Here is an 8,551-nt window from a genome sequence, read left to right as displayed (position 1 = left end):
ATGGAATGTTACTTCTTTTTCAATGTAACATTCGAGGAGCTCCTTTGAGGGTGCCACCTGCCTAGATTGAATGTCATTTATTGAGAATCTGCAAAAGTTCCAAGCGTGGGGCAGCTACAGTGCATTTTTCACTCTACCCAGGTGCCTTGCTAGATTTTTTTTTGAGATAGTGTGTCACTCTGTCACTCAGGATGGAGTGTAGTGATGTGTTCACATTTCTTGATCTCCTGGACTTGTGATTCTCTTGCCTCAGCCTCCTGAGTAGCTGAAACCACAGGCATGCACCACCATGCTCCACTAATTCTTTAAGTTTTGGAGAGACAGGGTCTCACCATGTTGCCCAGGCTGGTCTTCAACTTCTGGACTCAAGTGATCTTTCCACCTTGGCCTCCAAACATGCTGGGATTACAGGTGTGAGTTACTGTGCCTCATTTTTTTTTTTTTAACTTTTAATTTCTGATCTAGTCACAGAAGGATTTGTTGAGTAGCTTCAGCACTTCTTTCTTTGTCATTTTTTTCTGTCTGATAAGTCGTGCCATGGACCTTACCCATTTTTATCCCAGAGGCCTCTTATGTTGACTTGAAAAGATGAACTATGTCTTTCAGAGATCTTGTGGATATCACATAAATCTTGACAAATTTTCTACCCTCCAAGTCATGATCCTAAGGACAGCTTGCCTCCCATTTCTCCAGTTTGTGCTATTATGGAGGCCTTATTGTTTCAGCCTTCTTCAATCTTGAGGGTTGTTGTCACTGTATGCGTGGTTCAGAAACAAGTAGGTCCTGTTACCATGAAGGGGGTCACAGCTTTTGTTGGCATAGCTAAACTCTTTGTGGCTCATGGGACAGTATGAATGCAGAACATAGCTTTCTCCACTTGTGGACTGCTTTGCATAGCTGCCAGAGGCCTCCAGAGAAGGCCTTCAGGGCTTTGTGGTCTTTATCTGTAGCATGGATACTAAAATTTGTGGACTCATAGGTCAGCTGGGTACAGGGCATTTTTTGTGACAATTTCTGGTGTTTTTTGAACAAGACAAAATTCTCACTTTTACGAGGTATATTGCATTGTACTTGGTATTGTTGAGGGAAGTTTGTTCCCCAGCTCTTGCAATGCAGACACATGCCTTGATATCCAGAATTCTGTAGGATAACATCACAGATTGTAATGCTATTGGGTGAAATTATAATTTTATAGAATTACTGCATTTATAGGCAGTGGAGGAGACAGAATAATGTAATTGCAACACGTCTTTTGTTTTTTGTTTTTTTTTGAGACGGAGTCTCGCGCTGTTGCCCAGGCTGGAGTGCAGTGGTGCAATTTTGGCTCACGGCAACCTCTGCCTCCCAGGTTCAAATGATTCTCCAGCCTCAGCCTCCCGAGTAGCTGGGACTACAGGCACGTGCCACCACACCCAGCTGATTTTTGTATTTTTAGTAGACATGTGGTTTCACCGTGTTGGCCAGGCTGGTCTGGAACTCCTGACCTCGTGATCCGCTGGCCTCAGCCTCCCAAAGTGCTGGGATTACAGGTGTGAGCCACCGTGCCTGACATAATGCATGTCTTTTAAAAGGGCATCCACGATGATCCAGTCACTATGTATGTGATGAATATGCAGATACAGGAATTTCAGTTCTTCCATAATGATGAATGTTGTATTGTTGAGGCCATTGTCAGAGGAAATACTCTTAGAGGTTTTGTGAATTCCTGTACCCATTCTGGGCTGTGCACCTCAAGGTCATTCCTGCATTAGCAGGAGGAAGATGATAGGGAGAAGGGAGATCTCAGTTCAGTGATGTGGCCTTTGTGACCAGCCAGCCAGTTAATCAGATGGAAATGGCCTTATTGCCACATCAACATTTGCTACCATGGAGGCTAGTTTTCTCACTTAGGGCATGAGAAGAATTGGTGTAGTCAGTATAGAGTTGCCAAACCTGTTCTCCAAAAATAATGATAAATATTTTTCTTTTGAATTGCATTTTTTTATTATTATTTTTAATTTTTATTTTTTTTGAGATGGAGTCCGGCTGTGTTGCCCAGGCTGAATGGAGTGCAGTGGCACGATCTCGTCTCACTGCAAGCCCTGCCTCCTGGGTTCACACCATTCTCCTGCCTCAGCCTTCCAAGTACCTGGGACTACAGGCACCCGCCACCACACCTGGCTAATTTTTTGTATCTTTACTAGAGATGGGGTTTCACCGTGTTAACCAAGATGGTGTCGATCTCCTGAATTCGTGATCTGCCCACCTGGGCCTCCCAAAATGCTGGGATTACAGGCATAAGCCACTGCGCCCAGCAATTTTTTTTTCTTTTTTGAGATAGAGTCTCACTGTCACCCAGGCTGGAGTACAGTGGCATGACCTAGGCTCACTGCAACCTCTACTTCCTAGGTTCAAGTAATTCTCCTGGTTCAGCCTCCCGTGTAGCTGGGACTGGAAGCATGTGCCACCATGCCCAGCCAATTTTTGTATTTTTAGTAGAGACGGAGTTTTGCCATGTTCTCCCAGTCTGAAGTATATTTTAAAGCAGTGATAAGTTATAAATGACATTCAGTAAAGTATGCATATTTAAGCTGCAGTATGTGATAAATTTGGAGTTTCATATAATCCCATGAAACCACTGACATAGTCACAATAATGAAATTAACACCTTTATATTTACCTGGAACCTTTTTAAAAAGTCTTTCTGTTCTCCAGACGATCAATGATTTACTTTGCTGTACAGTAAAGTACTTTCCATTTTCTGGAATTTTAGATGACTGATGTAATAAAGTGTTTCCTCGTATAATCCCCGGGTGCTCTCTTGTATCATTTTTTTGTTTTTTAATGACCAGTATATATATATATTTATTTTTTTGGAGACGGAGTCTTGCTCTGTGCCCAGGCTGGAGTGCAGTGGTGCGATCTTGGCTTACTGCAAGCTCCGCCTCCCGGGTTCATGCCATTCTCCTGCCTCAGCCTCCGGAGCAGGTGAGACTACAGGCGCCCGCCACCACGCCCAGCTAATTTTTTTGTATTTTTAGTAGAGACGGGGTTTCATTGTGTTAGCCAGGATGGTCTCAATCTCTTAACCTCATGATCCACCCGCCTCGGCCTCCCAAAGTGCTGGGATTACAGGCTTGAGCCACCGCACCTGACCCAAAATGTATTTATTTAATATTAATCACAAGGCCTCCACCAAGGCTTAAATTAAAAGACAAAAGAAAAATAGTACCAAAGCTCAAGATACAGAGTTCTATACAGAAATCACGGAAAGGACAATCTAAGGAAAAATTTAAAAAACACAAGGATAGGCTGCGCAGCCTGGGTCAGAGCTCCTGGCTGGTGACCTACTTTGAGTAGCTTTCTTGCAGGTACTTCCTTATTTTTATTTTTTTTGAGATGGAGTTTCACTCTTGTTGTCCAGGCTGGAGTGCAATAGTGAGATCTCAGCTCACCGCAACCTCCGCCTCACAGGTTGAAGTGATTCTCCTGCCTCAGCCTCCCGAGTAGCTGGGATTACAGGCACATGCTACCACGCTTGGCCAATTTTTAATTTTTTTAAATAGAGATGAGGTTTCTCCATGTTTATCAGGCCTTGGACTGTATCTACCTCAGGTGATCCACCCACCTCGGCCTCCCAAAGTGCTGGGATTAGTCGTGAGCCACTGCACCTGGCCCTTGCAAGTACTTCTTAAAGCTGTGGGGTTTCCCAGAGCTTGGTAGCATGTGTGTTCAAAGGGCTATTAATGTTGGGTTCTAGCAGGCACTGGTTAGAGAGCAGGATGGTCCTGATATCATACAGGGCAGACCACTTCTCCTTCAGGATTTCCAGGCATATATTATCCTGGGTGTTCATGTTAGGGTGGTAGCAGGGTGTGAGGAACTTCACCATGGGTGCATTGTAAGGGTGGGTAGTCACTGAGGAACTCTAGCAAGAGTTTATACCTCAGGTCTTCATACACTGTGCCAGCAGCTCCATGGATAGTCTCCATTTGATAAGGCTTTCAGGGCAGGCAGAAATTCTTTTGTCACCAGGCATTGTGAGGGTCACCAGCTCCTGCTGTAGCCTTTTGTCTACAGGGTCCCAGGCAATGCTCCTGCTGGGCTCAGCTCCTTTATGGGTGGTGGCAACACTGACAGCGACTGGGTCAAAGTTTTGGGAGGCTACCTGGGTGGCAAGAACTCAGAAAATGTGACTGCATCTGTGATCATGTTTATTTTTTAATCTTTATGTATTTTGAGATGGAGTCTTGCTCTTGTCACCCAGGCTGGAGTGCAGTGGCATGATCTTGGCTCACCACAACCTCCGCCTCCCGGGTTCAAGCCATTTTCTTGCTTCAGCCTGTGGAGTAGCTGGGATTACAGGCACTTGCCACCATGCCCGGCTAAGTTTTTATATTTTTAGTAGAGACAGGGTTTTTCCATGTTGGTCAGGCTGGTCTTGAACTCCCAACCTCAGGTGATCCACCCACCTCGGCTTCCCAAAGTGCTGGGTTACAGGCATGAGCCACCACACCTGGCTTAAAAATATTACAGGCCGGGTGTGGTGGCTCTGGCCCACACGATGAAACCCCGTCTCTACTAAAAATACAAAAATGAGCTGGGCTTTTAGTGGCACGTACCTGTAATCCCAGCTACTTGGGAGGCTGAGGCAAGAGAATCGAACCCGGGAGACGGAGGTTGTGGTGAGCCAAGATCACTCCACTGCACTCCAGCCTGGGTGACAAAGTGAGACTCCATCTAAGAAAAAATATATATATATTTTTAAGTTCTCAGTCAACTTTAACTGAATAGTTAGTGGTCAGTTTTGTAATCACAGTGACATTCTTGCAAACAAATATAATGTGTGGCCTCTTTGATATACTAGATAGTTAAAAACTGTTTTAAAGTTTTGCCTAATATTTTATGATTTATCTCAATGTAATCTGTGTAGTGAAATTTATAGATGACGCCTTTTTTTTTTTTTTTTTTTTTTTAAAGACAAGAGTCTAGCTCTGTTGCCTAGGCTGGAGGGCATGATGTCAGCTTACTGCAATCTGCGCCTCCTGCATTCAAGCGATTCTCGTGCCTCAGACTCCCGAACAGCTGGGATTACAGGTGCACGACACCACGTCTGGCTAATTTTTGGATTTTTAGTAGAAATGGTGTTTCACGGTGTTGGCCTGACTAGTCTCGAACTCCTGTCCTCAAGTGATCCACCTGTCTCAGCCTTCCAAAGTGCTGGGATTACAGGCATGAACCACTGCGCCCAGCCTAAATTACTACTTTTTATGTTACACATTTTAAGTAATTTTTGTCATTTCCATCTTAGGTTGTTGCTTTTTTGTTTTTTGAGACAAAGTCTCGCTGTGTCACCCAGGCTGGAGTGCAGTGGCATGATCTTGGCTCACTGCAAGCTGTGCCTCCTGGGTTCATGCCATTCTCCTGCCTCAGCCTCCCGACTAGCTGAGACTACAGGCTAATTTTTTTGTATTTTTAGTAGAGACGGGGTTTCACAGTGTTAGCCGGGATGGTCTCAATCTCCTGACCTCGTGATCTGGCCACCTTGGCCTCCCAAAGTGCTGGGATTAGGGGTGTGAGCCACCGTGCCCGGCCGGGTTGTCGCTTTTAATGTGCTTTGGTTTTAATTTTATGTAGAAAAGTAAAATGGTTTTTTCTCTTTAAATCCTTGCTTTTAATGACTTGTGCACCCCAATTTATTAAGAAAATAAACCATTTAAAAAATAATCTTGAGTTGGGCATAGTAGTTTATTTCTGTAATCCCAGCACATTGGGAGGCAGAGGCAGGCTGTTGACTTGAGCCCAGGAGATTGAGACCACCATGGGCAACATGGGAAAATCCTGTGTCCACAAAAAATGCAAAAATTAGCCGGGCAGGGTGCTTGCCTGTAGTCCCAGCTACCTAGGAGGCTGAGGTGGCAGGATTACTTGAACCCTGGGGGTGTCTGAGGCTGCAGTGAGCCATGATCATGCCACTGCATTCCAGCCTGGGCAGAAGGGCAAGATTCTGTCTCCAAAAATAAAATAAAAAGTATATGTGTGTGTATAGACATATATATATACACACACATATATATAATGCCTTTGCATGTGTAGACGATTTAATTTTCAATTTTCATGTGAAGCATAAATTGAGCAGTTTTTCTCTCAATTTTTAATCTATTTTAACATTATATTACATTATTTATTTTCTCTGGAAATTGATAAGCAACATACACCCCTCAGACATGGAATTTCAAATAGGAAAAAATGTATGAATCTTTTATACAAAAAAATTCCGACATATATTTAAGTCACATACAAGCAGGAAGATTAATTTCTTTTTTTTTTTTTTGAGACGGAGTCTTGCTCTGTCACCCAGGCTGGAGTGCTGTGGCCGGATCTCAGCTCACTGCAAGCTCCGCCTCCTGGGTTCCCGCCATTCTCCTGCCTCAGCCTCCGGAGTAGCTGGGACTACAGGCGCCCGCCACCTCGCCCGGCTAGTTTTTTTGTATTTTTTTAGTAGAGACGGGGTTTCACCGTGTTCGCCAGGATGGTCTCGATCTCCTGACCTCGTGATCCGCCCGTCTCGGCCTCCCAAAGTGCTGGGATTACAGGCTTGAGCCACCGCGCCCGGCCAGGAAGATTAATTTCTTAAGAGAATTAGCAAAAGTTGTATTAATTCAAGACAAGAGCCTGCAGAGCCTAAAATTGCTTAGTACTGTTTTTGCCTATATAAACTGTAGTTTTGCCTATATAAACTGTAGTTTATGGATAAAATAAAGGATTTTTTTTTTTTTTTGAGGCAGGTCTCGCTCTGTTGCCCAGGCTACAGTGCGATGGCACCATCTCGGCTGACTGCAACCTCCATTTTCCAGGAAGGCTCTTTTTTTTTTTTTTTGAGACGAGTCTCGCTCTGTCGCCCTGGCTGGAGTGCAGTGGCCGGATCTCAGATCACTGCAAGCTCCGCCTCCCGGGTTCACGCCATTCTCCTGCCTCTCCCGACTAGCTGGGACTACAGGCGCCCGCCACCTCGCCCAGCTAGTTTTTTGTGTTTTTTAGTAGAGACGGGGTTTCACTGCGTTAGCCAGGATGGTCTCGATCTCCTGACCTTGTGATCCGCCCGTCTCGGCCTCCCAAAGTGCTGGGATTACAGGCTTGAGCCACTGCGCCCGGCCGGAAGGCTCTTTAATGCCCCCTGATTATAAAGGTTTTGTGCAAACATAATTTGGTGTAATAAAAAAATATTTACACAAGAGACAGACACATACTCGTCAGTGTGTACGGTCATAATTTGAACAAGCCCTTTTAAACTTATAGATATCATTGAAACTCCTATGTTGATTAAAAATGATCAAAGATCTTTCCAGTGAGGATGAAAAATACTAGTGAGAATGAAGTATCACTATTTCATATACGTGCCTATATGTGCTTACATATGCTTACATACTGCACATGCTGTAATACAAGGTGACATTTAGGGGTTGAGACTGTTAACATCTGATTATACCTTGCTATTTATAACTTACAATCTTACTCACATTTCTCAAGTGCTATGCCTTTAGGTGCCTATATGTCATGCTATCATAGAATTTCTAGGGATAAGCCGGGGGTGGTGGCAGACGCCTGTAATCGCAGCACTTTAGAAGGCCAAGGAGGGTGGATCATGAGGTCAGGAGTTTGATACCAGCCTGGCTAACATAGTGAAAGCTCATCTCTACTAAAATTACAAAAATTAGCTGGGCGTGGTGGCGGGAACCAATAGGCCCAGCTACTCAGGAGGCTGAGGGAAGAGAATCACTTGAACCTGGGAGGCAGAGGTTGCAGTGAGCGGAGACCACGCCATTGCACTTCAGCCTGGGTGACAGACTGTAGCTCAAAAAAAAGAAAAAAGTGGCCGGGCGCGGTGGCTCACGCCTGTAATCCCAGCACTTTGGGAGGCCGAGGCGGGCGGATCACAAGGTCAGGAGATCGAGACCACGGTGAAACCCCGTCTCTACTAAAAATACAAAAAATTAGCCGGGCGCGGTTGTGGGCGCCTGTAGTCCCAGCTACTCGGGAGGCTGAGGCAGGAGAATGGCGTGAACCCGGGAGGCGGAGCTTGCAGTGAGCCGAGATTGCACCACTGCACTCCAGCCTGGGCGACAGAGCGAGACTCTGTCTCACAAAAAAAAAAAAAAAGTGTAAAGGTAAACTGAGGCTGGAGCCGAACCGGGAACGAAGACACAAGGCAGATGGCAGTGAGAATAGCCTTTTATTAGGGCTTGTGGGCGAGGTTCCTCAGTCCAAAGGCGTGGGCCGAGGAAGTCGCGCTGAGGGAGGAGGGTAGGGGCTTTTTATAGCCTGAGAGGTAGGGAAGCTGGTTGTGCAAACGGGGCCTGGGGGGTCTTGAAACTACTAGGGCAGGAGTTGAGTAAAGGTCATGAGGAAGGGGTCTTTGGAAACTGTTAACCGAAACTGCTGTTTACGAACTTGTGGAATGCAGGTGAGCTGCCGGTCATGGGGGAGTGTGGTTGCCCAGCCAGAATCTTTCACGTATGCAAGTCTGCGGGTGTGTACAAGGGTGAAGGGAGTCTTTAACAAAAGGCCTGCC

At 45.5% G+C, this 8,551-nt stretch overlaps 1 pseudogene; it reads right to left on the bottom strand.

The window, feature by feature from the left end:
• Positions 1–3,522: 3,522 nt before the first annotated feature.
• LOC101001880 lies at positions 3,523–7,415 on the bottom strand (annotated as a pseudogene).
• Between the last annotated feature and the right edge of the window lie 1,136 nt (positions 7,416–8,551).

The sequence above is a fragment of the Papio anubis genome, chromosome 20 (genome assembly GCF_008728515.1).
Source record: "Papio anubis isolate 15944 chromosome 20, Panubis1.0, whole genome shotgun sequence".
Taxonomy (NCBI): Eukaryota; Metazoa; Chordata; class Mammalia; order Primates; family Cercopithecidae; genus Papio; species Papio anubis.
This window is presented reverse-complemented; position numbering and strand designations above follow the sequence as displayed.